Source organism: Nicotiana tabacum, chromosome 23 (genome assembly GCF_000715075.1).
Source record: "Nicotiana tabacum cultivar K326 chromosome 23, ASM71507v2, whole genome shotgun sequence".
Lineage (NCBI taxonomy): Eukaryota > Viridiplantae > Streptophyta > Magnoliopsida > Solanales > Solanaceae > Nicotiana > Nicotiana tabacum.
The window spans coordinates 42,882,621-42,893,080 of NC_134102.1; positions in this window are offsets into that span (position 1 = coordinate 42,882,621).

The following is a 10,460-nucleotide window of genomic DNA, read 5'->3' on the forward strand; positions in this document are numbered from 1 at the left end:
GCTCTTACTTGTCTAGAATCAACCTTTGCAGGCCCTCGGAGGCAAGAAAATTGGCCTGAAAAAAGGGATAAGATCAAGATTATTACTTAGAAGTGTAAATAGAAAGAAAGTAGAAAAAGGTGAGATTATTACCTGTGAGGAGCAGTGTATGCTATTGTTTATTATGCACCCTCTAGAAAAGGAGTCCATCTTTTTCCAATCCTTCACCGAAGCCAACGACTTCAGGTAATTAGCAAGCTCCACCGGCTTGGAGAGAATATGGAACTCTTTCAAAACCGAAAGAGTAGCACTTCGCCTCCTACGAGGATCTTGAGAAGGGGTCGAGTACGTATTTCTCAAGTTCCTGTGGTCGGGAGATCATGGAGGAAAAACATTCCCTACTTGTTCGGCTGAATCCAGTGGAAGAGAAGGAGTCAAAGCTGGTGGAGAAGGGGCAGCTGTTGTCGGTGGATAAGGAGTCGTTGGTGTGGACAGAGAAAAAACAATTGTGGTATAAGGAGTGGTATTTGTTGCTTGCTTAGAAGTTGATGGCAGAAGGAGGTTAGGGGCCGAGCTCCTCTTACCAGAGACGACAATAGGGGTCGAAAAGCGAGAATCGGTATTCTCAACCAAGTCCATTTTCCCCCAGGGCGCCTGAACTTCATCTGCTGGTGGGTTTTGAAGCTCCCCGAGCTGAGCATCCGATTGAGCTGATGAAAGTCTTTTTCTCCTTTGAAGGGAAGCCTCTTCATCACCGAGGACCACTATGGCCGGATCAGTTGGTGTTCTCTTTATTCGTTTCTCCTGAGTCCTAGTCGAAGAGGAACGTCTCCTCTATGGTTTCTTATTTTTGGGTTGGGGACTCTAAGATCAGGCACCCTCACTAGAGGCTCGAGAAGATCCACGAGCCCTGCTCCAGTTAAGGGCATTCTGCAGTACTCGCTTGGCCTCCTCAGGGTCATCAAGAGCATCGATGTCGAGGCACATGGCAGAACCCCCGGAAGCCCTATACAAGCAAAACACCGGTTAGTAAATTATTCTTAATATGTTTTACACAAATAATATTGAAAGAAAGAGGAATTTTTCTCACCATGGTTCTTGGCTCTTCACCCGTATTTGGGATTCATTTGTTTTCACCGCCGGGATTTCGGAGTTGTAATATCCAGAATTTTCTAAACCCATAGGTCTAGACCGCGAACCCGCGGTGGTTCTTAGTGAGTAGCTGAAACGAATGGAGTAAAAAATCAGCAAAGCAAGAAATTATCTTTTTACGGAGAAAGGAAACGGACACCCGAAGACTTACAGAAAAGATTCCATGATTCGGGAAAAGTTGGAGTTGTGATCAGAATTATGTTCCTAGTAGCGATAACAACGAACCATTCCATCCATCCACAGTTTTTTTCATCATCTACACTGGTGAGAATAGCGTGGTGACCACGCTTGTTGAAGTTTAATACTCCCCAACGGAAAATCTTAGGGGAGTAAAAATTTATCATATGTGCGAGAGTTAGGGTTTTACCGGTCTCGATGCATAACTGACGAAGTCAGGCCACGGTACGCCATATGGATGGGCCTACTTGTACCAAGCAAACCTGGTACCTGTGGAGAAATTCCAAAATTATTAGGTCAAGCCCTTCATCCGATCCCAAGGTGAAGGGATCCATATTAAAGGGATATGTATAGATATACATAAACCCCGCTTTGGAGTAGGTAACTCGTTCTACCCCATCTGGGTTGAAGATTTCGACATTGGAGTGGCACTGTAATATTTATTTTTCCAATACTTTCGCTAATCTGTATATCAGTGATGCATTGCTTTCTTCAATTCATACTAATGAACATTTGTTTATTATATACTATAAAATAAGTTAAATAATGCCAAGAATCTCTACAAATTGTAATCTCAAGCACATTGTTCCTTACTAATTCTGTATTTCGTTTGGTTGTTAGTACCAGAAGCTTAATTATATTTTTTGGTTAGTTTTATTTCACTACAGATTTAGCAGCTACTGATACTGTATTTTGATGCTTCTATTTTCTTATGTTGCTGATTTTTATTGGGTGGAGTCTCGGTGGTGCTGATTGGTGTGCCACTGCTGTTCTGGGATGATGCTAATCCTTCTCTGTTTTTTCTTCAATTTTTGTTATCTACTGCAGTTCCTGTTTTACTTTGTGATACTGCTATGCGGCCCCGTTAGTTTCAATATTTGTTTTGGGATTTTTCTGTTAGTTCTTTGACTTTTATATAGTGAAGGCTAATAGTATTCATTGTTTACAAAGATAAAGGTTTTTTATTTCCACTATTACATATAAAGGACAAATATATATTTGCCTCTATACTTAAGGGACTATATAGGTCTTTTCCCCCAAAGTTTTAGCCAAACGCTATAGGATTTTGTCGAACCCATATCTAATAGCTAGCCCACCTCCGCCCTAAAGATACACTTGATCAACTTCAGAGGGATACGCCTATGAATTCGATCGGTTTATCTGTTTCCCACCCTATCTCTAAAAGGGGCAAAGAAACTAGAGTTTATGTACCTTATTTCATCCAAGAACCTGAGCTTACCAAAAGCTCATTTTCAATAGAGTTGGGATTTATGACTTGGGAAAAGATGATGGTATCCATTTTGTCTGTGTTATTGGGTTTAAGATGGGTGCTTGGAAGTGTAAATTATTGGTACTATAAAAAAATGAAGTTGGGAGAAATCCAGCAATCCTAATCATTTCATCTCCTCTATTGTTTGAGCAATTTATGCAAAATATCCATTGAGCTTAAAATAATTACCACATCCTACCCATTTAAAAATTATTTAAAATATATATCTATGCAACTAAAAGTAATTACCCCTATCTACCCACCCATCCCAACTTTTTTTACTTATATGGATTGGCTTAGCTTGATTTGGCTTAGCTTTGTTTGACTTCGCTTGAATTGGCTTGGCTTGGCTTGGCTTGATTTGGCTAGAATTGGTTTGGCTTGACTTGAATTAGCTTGGTTTATAGTAGCTTAGTTTGGCTTCATTTGGCTAGGTATTAAAAAAATAGGCAGGGGCGGGTAAATATTTTACCCTGCACATGTATTTGCTAAACTTCCCCTTTTTGTTTCCGGGTAATATCTCTCTCTAATAGGAACATGTCAGAAGTCTTGGAGCACGTTTTGTGAATTCAATTACATCTATTATTTTTCTTCTCTCTATAATAGCTATCTTATCGATAATATATTACCTTTCAAATCGACCTTTTATGTTATATTTGTCTTCTCAATAATATTTTTTTTATCTATAACAATAATAACCATCTTTATAACACGCTTTTTGTAACATTTTCTCTAAAGAAGTCATTTTTACAGAAATAGAATCTCTAAAATTACGAATTATAAGCCTAGAGATTTTGACTAAATATTTTGAAATTATAATACATCATTATGACGAAAAATAATACATGAATACATAGTAAAAGAGAGTAAAATCTATGAAACAAACTACAACTATAGATTTTCATCAATCTTAAGAAAATATAATTTTCAAGTAACTTTAAAATGTGTGTCTTATAGTTTAAAATCATTGTACATTTAGTTCTAAATTTATTAATGTAATAACTCGGTTGGTCATTTTATGTATTGTAGCCCCTTTCCCTAATTTATCGCTTCTTCTATATTCATTTGTGGTTATGTGACTTGCCTGTATGGTTGGTTTGGTTTCGGGGATGTTTCTGAGTGAATTGGGACACTTAGTCCCAAGGTTAAAGGCTTAAGTTGAGAGAGTTGACCGGAGTTTGAGTTTTGCATAGACGAATCCGGAATAGAGTTTTGATGGTTCCAACAGTTTCGTATGGTGATTTTGGACTTACGCGTATATCCGGATATTGATTTGGAGGTCTGTAGGTTGGTTTGAGGCTTTTTGGCGAAAGTTGGAAGGTAGAAGGTTTGGAAAGTTGAGAGGTTTGACCAAGAGTTAACTTTGTTGATGCCGGGGTCGAATTTTTCTTTCGGGAGTTGGATTAGGTCCTTGTGTCAATTTTTACTTATGTGCAAAATTTGAGGTCAATCGGAATTGGTTTGATATGATTAGACATTGATTTTAGAAGTTGAAAATATTTTAGTTTCGTTAAGCTTGAATTGGGGTGTGATTCGGGATTTTGAGGTTGTTTAATGTGATTTGAGACTCTGACTAGATTCGTATCATATTTTAGGACTTGTTGGTATATTCGGATGAGGTCGCCGGTGGCCTCGGGGTAATTCGGATTGCACTCGGAATTATATTTGGACTTAGGAAATTGATGAAGCTTAAGACCTCGCAGATGCGAAGTCGCAAGAGCGACAGGCTTGTCGCAAGTGCGGAGATTTGATGGGCTTGGCAGAGACCGCAGATGTGAGGCATTTTCCTCATCTGCGATCCCACAGGTGCAAAGAAGATTACCGTAGAAGCGGATTTGGGAAGGAGAGGATGGAGTCGCAGAAGCAGAGTGTCTCCGCAGGTGCGGACAAGTAGGAGTGAAGGGTGGACCGCAGAAGCGGTCCTGCAGGTGTGCATCTCGAGCCACAGGCGCGCTTGGTCCGGTGTCTAAATGATTTTTGCAGATGCATAAATTTGACCGTAGACGCGGTTCCGCAGAAGTGTAGAATTTGATCGCAAATGCGATTTCACTGGCAGAAACTATAAACAAATGGTTTCGAGTTTTTCTCTTATTTTGGACTTGTGGAGATCGGCTAGGGGCGATTTTTGAGAGGGTTTTGGCTACAATAGAAGAGGTAAGTGACAATTCATCACTTTTATTGATAAATATTATTTGCCCATTGATATTTACATCTAGATTATGTGTGTTTAAGGTAAAATTTGGGGGGTTTTGGACTAAGTATTGGAAAATAAGATTTGGGGATTTGAGGGTCAATTTGTGGTCGGAATTAGATGATTTTGGTATGGTTAGAATTATAAATGAATGGGTGTTCGGATTTTGTGAATTTTGTCGGGTGTTCAAGCCCGGGGTTGACTTTTTAATTTTTGTTAAAGATCTTAGCTTTAATATATGGAATCAATTTCCATAGATTGTATTGATTATATTAAGTTGTATGTGACTAGATTCGAGTCGTTCGAAGGCCGATTCGCGAGGCAAGGGTTTGTTGGCGGATTGAGTTGCGCGCTTTGAGGAAAGTAACATTTCTAAACTTGGAACTGAGAGTATATATATCCCTAAAAATCATGTTATTTGGGTTATGTTGGGGTGATGCACAAGCTATGTGACGGGCGTGTGGGCGTGCACCGTTGTAATCATGATCCGAATGAATTCTTATACTGTGTTGATATCAAATCTTATTTTATCAGTGAAATCCCTACTTGCTAGAGGAATTGAGTTGTGATTCATGTTAGAAATCATATTTAGGCTATGTGTTTGAGCTGTGATTCATGTTAGAAATCATATTTAGGATATGTGCTCATTCAATTGAGACCTAATGAGGCTATTTCTGTTGTTTCGAGTTATCTACTTTAACTATAAGTATATATACTCAGTCATGGTTCATCATATGTATAGCATATCTCAGTATTTATTTATCATTCATTGTTACATCATATGTTATCATTGTTTGGGCTGAGTTGTATGAGATTTGTGAACCCTTGAGACTTGAGAGATTGATAAGTGAGGTGGGCCTGAGAGCCGTGTTATGAGTGATAATGTAGATCAGGCAGCACGCCAAAATAAGATATTATTATTATTATTATTATTATTATTATTGTTATTATTATTATTATTATTATTATTATTATTATTATTATTATTATTATTATTATTATTATTATTATTATTATTATTATTATTATTATTATTATTATTATTATTATTATTATTATTATTATTATTATTATTATTATTATTATTATTATGTGGATTGGGCTGCACGCCGCAGCAGGCCTTATAGAATTTTGATTAGTGCTTGGGCAGGATCCGCCCCTCCGGAGTCTGACATACCAGCAGTGAGCGCATGCACAGTGATATATATATACATGTTCTTTGGTGAGGGGGTGATGAGCCAGGCACCTGCACAATGCTGAGTGATTGTGTGTATGTGTGATGAAGTGGGCAATTGACAGATTAGGTACTCTGAGATTATGAGTACCTGGGAATATTATTGTGACCTCATATATTTAACATGCATATTGACACGTAGGCATAGAGATGTACCATTCCTTATGCTAGCTATACTTGGCATGTTCTTATCAGTGTTGGTCTTCAATTATGAACTTGAAAGCATGTCTAAACTTCTGTACCATAAACGATCTAATTATGGAAATTTCTCTGAGTTATTTACAGTCATTGTCATTATTATACCTATGTTGTCATTATATTGGTTCTAACTGTAACTATTGAGCTCATCACTGCTTTCAGTCCAAGGTTAGTTCTGTTACTTATTGAGTACATGGGGTCGGTTGTACTCATACTACACTCTTCACTTCGTGTACAGATTCAGGTGTATCTGGACATGGTGATTGCTAGATTTGTGCTAGTACCGGCTCGGAGACTTTGAGGTAGCAGCTATGACACCCGCAAACCTTGAATCTCATTCCTTTATTTTCTTTTGTACTATTATATTACTCAACAGTTGTACTAGAGTTTTGGTTTATGTTGATACTTAGTAGTACTCATTATACTCATTGACACCAGATTTTGGGGTAGTTGTAGTAGCATTTCAGTTATTTTATCAGATGTTTATGAGATTTTCCATTGTTGAGCTTATTAAATCATGTTTTTTTAAATGCTTAACAGTTATGTGATTGTCGGCTTGCCTAGCAAGTGTGTTAGGTGCCATCACGATATGTTAGGATTTTGGATCGTGACAAATTGGTTTCAGAGCACTAGGTTGCTTAGGTCTCACGAGTCATGAGCAGGCTTAGTATAGTCTTGCGGATCGGTACGGATACATCTTTACTTATCTTCGAGAGGCTACCAAAATATTAGGAGACTTCACTTTCTTGTACTCTTAACATGCAGATTTGTTGATTCCGGAATCTGAACTTGTATTTTTCTAGTCTCTCACAGATGGTGAGGACACGTACAACCTGATCAGGTGGACGACCACCAGTAACACCAGCTAGGGCCACAAAAGGCCGGGGCCATGGTAGATGCCGAGGTGCGCACGTACTACAGCTAGAGTAGCACATGTAGAGCCACCAGTTGCTCCAGCTGAGGAGTAGATACCAAATGTTGTTGAGCCGGTGGGACCAGCTCAGGAACTAGTAGTGCCCATTATAATCCTAGGCCTTCAGGAGGCTTTGGCCCATATTTTAACTGTATGCACGAGCCTTGCTTAGGTAGTTTCAGTTCCGGCTGCACCAGCTACTTCATAGGCCGGGGGTGGTGCCCAGACTCCCACCGCCCGTACTCCAGAGAAGATAACTCAGGGACTCCAGACACCGGGGGTACTACCAGCCTAGCTGGTTGTACCTGCTCGGGCCGAGATTGGCCCACCTATTAGTGATAAGGAGTAGAAGAGAATATAGCGGTTTGGGAGGCTTAAGCCTCCAGAGTTCAATAGGGCAGAGTCAGAGGATGCTCAGGATTTTATAGATAGGTGCCAGCGGATCCTTTGCATAGCGGGTATCTTGGAGACCAATTGGGTTGCATTCACTACATTTTAGTTGATTAGGGCAGCCTACAGATGGTGACAGGCTTACGAGTTGAGCAGGCCAGCCGACGCCGCACCGCTTACATAACATGAGTTATCAATTCTCTTCTTAGAGAAGTTTGTCTCACAGACTCGCAGAGAGGAGTTTCGTAGGCAGTTTGAGTAGCTACGCCAGGAAGGTATGACAGTGACTCAGTATGAGATAAAGTTCTTAAATTCGGCCCGTCATGCAGTGTGGTTGGTTCCTACTGAGAGAGAGAGAGAGAGAGAGAGAGAGAGAGAGAGAGAGAGAGAGAGAGAGAGAGGATCGGGAGGTTCTTTGATGGCCTCAACTATGGCCTACATTTCAGTTTGGCTCGAGATGCCGAGACAGATGTTAGGTTTGACCAGGTGGTCGAGATTGCTAGGCACTTGGAGTAGTCTCACATGCAAGAGCGCGAGGAGAGGGAGGGAAAGAGGCCCCGTGTTTCAGATAGTTTTAGTGGTACCTCATCTGGAGGTCAGTCACATCACAGCAGAGGTCATCCTTATAGGCCTGCTCAGATGGCTCGTCCGTTCCATCGTGGTGCATCAACTAGTCATGGTTCATACAATGTTCATCCGGGGCAGTCATCTTTCAGTTCCCTCCCATCTCAGAGTTCATCCCGTGCTCCATCAGTTCAGGGCTCGTCAGTACCAGGTTATACTAGTGGTTATTCTGGTTCTTGAGGTCTAGTTCAAGCCCCACCACCATCTTTGGATCGTGGTTGCTTCGAGTGTGGAGAGTTGGGGCATGTAAGGAGGTATTTCCCTCATCTTATGAGAGGTCCAGTTCAGTAGAGAGGTCAGTCTATGACTTTTGCATCAGTTACTTCACCGCCCACTCAGCCATCTCGGGTTGGGACTCAGGTCGTTTGAAGTCGCCCTAGAGGGGGAGGTCGATTAGCAGGTGGTCAGGCCCGATGCTATGATTTTCCTGCCAGGCCAGAGGCAGTCGCTTTAGACGTAGTGATCACAGGTATTGGTTTAGTGTGCCATATGGATGCTTATGTATTATTTGACCTTGGTTCCACTTATTATTATGTATCATCATACTTTGCTTAATATTTGGATATACCCAGTGATTCCTTAGCTATGCATGTTCATGTATCTATACCGATGGGTGATTCTATTTTTGTGGATCGTGTATATCGGTGGTATATAGTGACTGTTGGGGGATTGGAGATGAGATTTGATATTTTACTGCTTAGCATGGTTGATTTTAACATGATTTTAGGCATGAATTGTTGTCACCATGTCATGCTATTCTGGATTATCACGCTATGACCGTGACGTTGGCGATGACGGGATTGCCTAGGATTGAGTGGAGAGGCTCCCTGGATTATCTTCCTTGTTGAGTGATTTCATACTTGAAGGCCCCTTTGATGGTTGAGAAGGGATGTTTGGCATATTTGGCCTTTGTGAGGGATGTTGGTGCTAATACTCCTACCATTTAGTCAATTCTAATAGTGCGAGACTTTCCAGATGTGTTTCCTACAGACCTGCAGGGTATGCCACCCGACAGGGACATTGATTTTGGTATTGATTTGGTGTCGGACACTCAACCTATCTTTATTCCTTTGTATCGTATGGCACTAGCAGAGTTGAAGGAATTAAAAGAACAACTTCAGGAGCTAATTGATAAGGGATTCATTAGGCCTAGTATGCTTCATTGGGGTGCACCAGTTCTTTTTATGAAGAAGAAAGATGGTACTATGAGGATGTGCATTGATTAAATGCAGTTGAACAAAGTTACAATTAAGAACAAGTACCCATTACCGTGCATTGATGATTTATTTGACCAGTTTCAGGGAGCTAGAGTGTTTTCAAAGGTTCATTTGAGGTATGGGTATCATCACATAAAGATTCGGGATTTTGATATTCTGAAGACAGCATTCAGGACCCGCTATGGTCACTACGAGTTTCTTGTGATGTCTTTTGGGCTGACCAATGCCCCAGCAGCATTTATGCATCTGATGAATAATGTATTCCGTCCATATCTTAATTCTTTTGTCATAGTATTCATTAATTATATATTGGTGTACTCATGCAGCCAAGAGGACCATGAGCAGCATCTGCGGATTATACTCCATACGTTGAGGGAAAAGAAGCTATATGTTAAATTCTCCAAGTGTGATTTTTGGCTTGATTCTGTGGCTTTCTTGGGGCATGTGGTGTCCAGTGAGGGGATCAATGTGGATCTGAAGAAGATTGAGACAGTTCAGAGTTGGTCCAGACCATCTTCAGCTACTAAGATCTAGAGTTTTCTTGGTTTAGGCAGATATTATTGCCATTTTGTGGAGGGTTTCTCGTCCATTTCTGCACCTTTGACTAGATTAACCCAGAAGAGTGCCCCATTCAGGTGGCCTGATAAGTATGAGGAGAGATTTTAGAAGCTCAAGACTACCTTGACCACAACTCTAGTTCTAGTTTTTCCTTCAATATCGGGTTTTATATGGTTTATTATGATGCTTCTCGGATTGGTATTGGGTGTGACTTGATATAGGAAGGTAGGGTGATTGCTTATGCTTCGCGTCAGTTGAAGCCCCATAAGAAGAACTACCTCGTTCATGATCTTGATTTGGAAGCTATTGTTCACTCATTAAACATTTGGAGGTACTACCTCTACGGTGTGTCTTGTGAAGTATTCACAGATTATCGGAGTCTGCAGCACTTGTTTAAGCAAAAGGATCTCAATTTGAGGCAGCAAAGGTGGTTGGAGCTGTTAAAAGACTGTGATATCACTATCTTGTATCATCTCGGAAAGGTCAATGTGGTGGATGATTCCTTGAGTAGGAAGACTGTGAGTATTGGTAAGCTTATATATATTCTAGTTGGTGAG